The sequence below is a fragment of the Biomphalaria glabrata genome, chromosome 9 (genome assembly GCF_947242115.1).
Source record: "Biomphalaria glabrata chromosome 9, xgBioGlab47.1, whole genome shotgun sequence".
In the NCBI taxonomy this organism is placed as follows: domain Eukaryota; kingdom Metazoa; phylum Mollusca; class Gastropoda; family Planorbidae; genus Biomphalaria; species Biomphalaria glabrata.
The window spans coordinates 31041905-31047361 of NC_074719.1; positions in this window are offsets into that span (position 1 = coordinate 31041905).

A 5457-nucleotide genomic window follows, 5' to 3' on the forward strand; every position below is an offset into this window, starting at 1 on the left:
TCAGAGCAGATTATAAATTTCCTCCTTTCTGATGCTTTGACGGCCATAAGTGCGAGCGATAGTGCATGCAATTCGGCCGTAAAGATGGAGCATCCATCAGGAAGTCTACGGGAGTTCCCTAAAGTGGACTTGTAATATGCTTGAGTCTGTATTTTCTTTCTTGAAATTAAGTAGGGATAAATTTAATTTGGGTTTATTCATTAGCCAATTCTGTGGGGTTTCTATTTTAGAAATTTGGTCAAAGGGTGGGGTTTAATTTTGGATGGATTCTCTCATTCGAAGTCCCAACGGCGCAGCATTTTGTATTGGTTCCAGTATTTTTAGATAAGACTTCCTTGCTGCTCCATATATTATGGATCCGTAGTCCAATTTTTATCGGATTAGACGATCGAATTAGACTCTGATATAGCAGCAGCAAGGTATCTCTGTCAGCCCCCCATTCTGTATGGCTGAGTACTCTCAGTATGTTTAATGACCTTTGGCATTTTTTCCCAAGTTCCGTAATGTGGGTGAGAAAATTAAATTTGGAATCTTGGGCGAGGCCTAAAAATTTTGTAGTTTTTACAACAGGGATCTTTTTTTTTGTGTATGAATAATTCAGGATCTGGGTGTGGTCCCCTTAAATTACAAAAATGCATGCTAACTGTTCAGCTTTAGGAGACCTGGAGCGACACTGGGAAGTGTGTCGTTGGTCTGTTCTGTGGAATAAGGCTCGATGCAAGTTGACAAGAGATGAATTGCAACGAAGTGAAGAGATGAATTGCAACGAAGTATAGCTAACTGTAAACTAACAGATATTGTACAGCCTTCTACGCTACATGTTACAGTGACGAATTGTTAGAGTTAATAGTCAAAAAAGTTATATGAAACTGAAAGTTGAGTCGTCAAGTTCATTGTAGTGTTTTTATTGGTGTGCCTACTAGTACATCTAGCCAGAAGATACAGAAATACTTAACAATATATATATATATATATATATATATATATTTCTGTGGCATTTTGCGTCTCGAGAGACCATCTTTTCCTTTTGCAACTTCTTATGTGGCTAAAGAGGCCAATCCTTGATACACAGCTGCGGTTGCACATTGGGCATATGAAATCACCAGGCGCAATTGCATTTACAGCCTTCTTTCTGCTTCTGTTGTGTGTGGCATCTGCAATCCGAGACCCTTCTCTTATGCTCTCTCTCTCCGTGTGGATCTATCCAGTGCTACTTTTTCCCAGCTGCTAGTGTCGATTTTAAATACCTTCATGTCGCGTTTGCATACATCTGTATACCGTAAAAGTGGGCGACCAGCGGCTCTCCTGCCTTCAATAAGATCGCCATACTGGATGTCTTGTGGAAGTCGACCTACTGGCATTCTGCGAACGTGGCTAAGCCAGCCAAGGCGTCTGCTGCTGATAACAGAGGGGATGTCATGGCACCCTGCTCTTCGTAGCACTTCCTCATTGGTTATCTTATTTTGACACCTTATTTTAAAGATCCGCCTTAGGCATCGGAGGTGGAAGATATTCAGCTTTTTTTTCCTGCCATGAGTAGGTTGACTATATTTCATTTCCGTATAGCAAAGTGCTCATCACACAGATCCGGTAGACTAAGGCTTTAGTACTGTTAGTCAGCAATATGTTGTCCCACACTCTTTTCTGCAACCGTGATATGGTGATTTGGCTATTCTATTGTTGATATCTTTATTTAGTAGAGCATCGTTTGATAGAACTTCGATCTTGTAGTTTGTTTTTTATTTTAAAAGCTGAAGATCATGCGACTTTCCAAAGTTTCTAAAAGCACTTGAAACAGAAATAGCCTGTTCTTAAGTTTCAGGAAATAAATTCCATCTTCCAGTCTATATATTTGATGTCTATATCTTATGATCTTCGCATCGAATTCACCAAGAAATTAGAGTAAGCTTTTAAAAACTTCCTTTGACTGACGTAGAAAACACCTGGATGTTCATACGTGATGCTATGTACCAAACATCGTCACTGGTCTTTGGGAGACAAAACAAAGAAAAATGAAGACTGGTTTGAAGCAAGTCTGCCAGAAGTGGAAACTGCCACTAGAAACAAGAGTAGTCTTGCTAAACTACAAGAAGGAGCCCACTCCAAGCAACTTACAAGCGCCCAGGTCTACACGAAACAATGCCCAAAGAACACCAAGAAATGCGCTAACAAACACAGGCAGGACCTTATGTGAAAACATCTAATCTTGTGCCGACTGTGGTAACATCAGAGGACTATACGAGGGCATGAAAATCGCCTTTGGACCTCACACCAGCAAGTGTGCCCCTCTCAAGTCAAAGATGGCTCAATCATCAGTGATCGTGCACTACAAAACTTTGCCAGATTGAAAATGCCATCTCACTAAATGCTTTGTCTAACTTACCACCACTTTCAGTTTTTGAGCGAATTAGACCATTCGGAGTGATCGTCTCACCAACCAGGACATTTTAAAATGGGCCAATATGCACAGCATCTATGCTCTCCTTCAACAGAGAAGACTACGCTGGCTTGGTCATGTCACTCTCATGCCAAATGGTAGAATCCTAAAGACATCCAATACGCTGAGCTTGCAAAGGGAGTCAGACCCAGGGGCCGCCCAAGACTAACCTACAGAGATGACTGCAAGCGAGACATGAGAGCCACGGGCATCGACCAAACTATGTGGGAGGAGATAGCCCAAGACTGGACAGCATGAAGACAGACGGTACGTTCTGGTACGAGCTTCGCCGAATGCAAAACAAACGAAGCTGCGTCAGCCAAGAGAAAGAAAACGAAATCTGCCCTGTCAGTTAGCCCTAGGACAGATGCATATACATGCACGAATTGTGGCAAACTCTGCCGCTCCAGAATTGGCTCAATCAATCACTCCAGATTGTGCCCCATCTCAAGACGTAGCCAAAGCCAGTGACTCATCTGGGCGCATCCATTGTCTTCTACTTTTATTTCGGCTTCATCAAAATATATTGGGTCGAAATTGCGAAAAAGAATTATTTTTTTTTTAAATTAAACCGCTGCGGTTTGAATCGTGAAAATATCTTAGTTGTCGTAGGTCAAAGGTCACTGAAGCTTTACTCACACAGGCCATATATTGTTTATTTCCATGGACACTTTTTTTTTTCTTTCTTACTAATATCAAAATAATAAAATAATCGCCCACCCAAAAACACTCACTTCTGGTCTGTGAATTCTACATACCCATTTTCTCTCCCTTTTTCGTAGACCAAATAACAGGTTACATTTTTTTTAAAGTTGTCATCCACGGCAAGTGGAAGAACCAGAGAATAGTTAACTTTTAGAAATATATATTTTGGACTGGCTGTTAATATATATATATAGAGAGAGAGTTGTTCTTAGTTCCTCTTGTCAAAGTGTAAGCACGTTATTTACAGTTTTGAGCAGACTAGAAATACAAAAAAAAAAAAAATAGAACATTACAAAACTCTCGTTCAAGCACATAGTAGCTGCAACATGGGCGTAGCCAGGATTTTTTTCGGGGGGGGGGGGTTTCGGGGGGGATCCGCCGCAAAAAAATTATATATATATACATATAAGTTTGTATAAATGTGTGTGTGTACATAATTCATCTCTATTACATTCTGACCCTTCATTCGTTTATTGTGCCCAAGAATAGGTTCTTCCTGGAGTTAGTGAAAAAATTATAGACTCCTCGTCCCTGTCAGCAAGAGGTCTGGGGGAGCACTGAGCACTTAGAGCCTCCCCCATCGCGGTGCGGAGCCCCGCCGCCAAGCACTATTTCTGGTATTGAAAGCCAACTAAATGCATATTCTGAGGTACCTACAGTGCATTATTTTGCTATTAAAAAGTTTTATTTCAAAAACCTAATGTGCTATTCTTACTGACTTAGACCCTCCCGTGCCGTTCGGCGCATTTGCTGGCAAGCTGTTTCCAAAAAAATCTGTCACTGGCAATGTCTGAAGCCTCTTCCCACCTGCTCTGAGGACCTCCATGAAAGTGTAGTGCCAAGTTGTACTAGGATGTCATCGCAACTCTTATTATGTGTAATTCTTTTTGTCGGAGAATCTGTCCCACAAACCTAAGGCGACGCTCTGTCACAACCTTACTAAGGGGTCGACTCCAACTTCGGCGAAGGTTTTCCTTGATTTAGACCCGATCTCTATAACTGACTTCTAAAATCCGTCTTAGCCATCTTTGTAGAGCCACATTTAGTGCTTTTCAATTTCATTGCACTTTACTAATGGAGCCCAGCCACTGGTAGACATGTGTAACTTCTCTTGACTACGATTTTGGAATTAGATGACTATTTTGCTTTAGATGTTATATCGAAAAGGGAAGTTTTATTTTCAAAATCATCCACATTTAGCTACGGTCATAGAATTTGGTGACTGTAGTTTGCTTTAGAAATAATATTGAAGAGAGAGGATTTCAACATTAAAACGCTCTGTAGGGGGATTTTAAAATCAAAACTATCTTGAGGGGTTTTAAACTTTAAAAAAGCCATCAGGAGGAGAGAGGTTGAAACTCAAAAACCCCATTGGCTTGGCTACGCTCATAGCATTTTTAATGGAGAAATTTGATTTTTTTTTATTTTGAAGATTTATTTTTTAGCTTCAAACCCATCTGAAGAGGGGTTTAAACTCAAAACCCCTTTGGCTACGCTCATACAATTTTGAGTGTGTAATTTGCTTTTTTTTTTATATTGATGAGGTATTTTTAGCTTCAAACCCAGCTGAAGAGGCGTTTAAACTCAAAACCCCTTTGGCTACGCTCATACAATTTTGAGTGTGTAATTTGCTTTTGTATGTTGAAGAGGGGTTTATCGTAAATTTTGGAAAGGGGTTTAAAATCAAAATCTTTCTTAGGTGTGCTCTTGGAATTTTGGGATTGTAGTTTGCATTTTTGTTTTGTTTTATAGAAGAGGGGGATTTAAATGCAAAATCCCTTTGTAGGGGGTTTCAAATTCAAAAACCCCTGGTAGAGGGTTTTAAACTTAAAAACAATGGTAGGGGGTTTCAAACTCAAAACCCCTGGTAGGGGGTTTTAAACTTAAAGCCCCCTGGTAGGGGTTTCCAAACTCAAAACCCCCTGATAAGGGGTTTTAAACTCAAAACTCCTTGGTAGGGGTTTCAAGCTCAAAACCCCTCTAAACCCCCTGGTAGGTAGTTTCCAACTCAAAACCCCCTGGTAGGGGTTTTTAAACTCAAAATCCCCTTGGCTGTGCTAGGGCAAGTGATGGTTTAGTATTAAAATTTCACCTAAAATAAACAAAATTAAAGCAAAAGATCAGTCACTAAACTCAGACACCCCCCTCCGGTGGGGGGGGATTTCATTTCGGGGGGGGGGGGGGGTTGGGGTTCAACCCCCCCCCTACCCTGGCTACGCCCATGAGCTGCACCTTGGTATATTATCACACAATTGTAAAACTAATTGTCAAAGATAAGAAATGTAGAGATGAATTGCCCGTACGAACTCCATCTC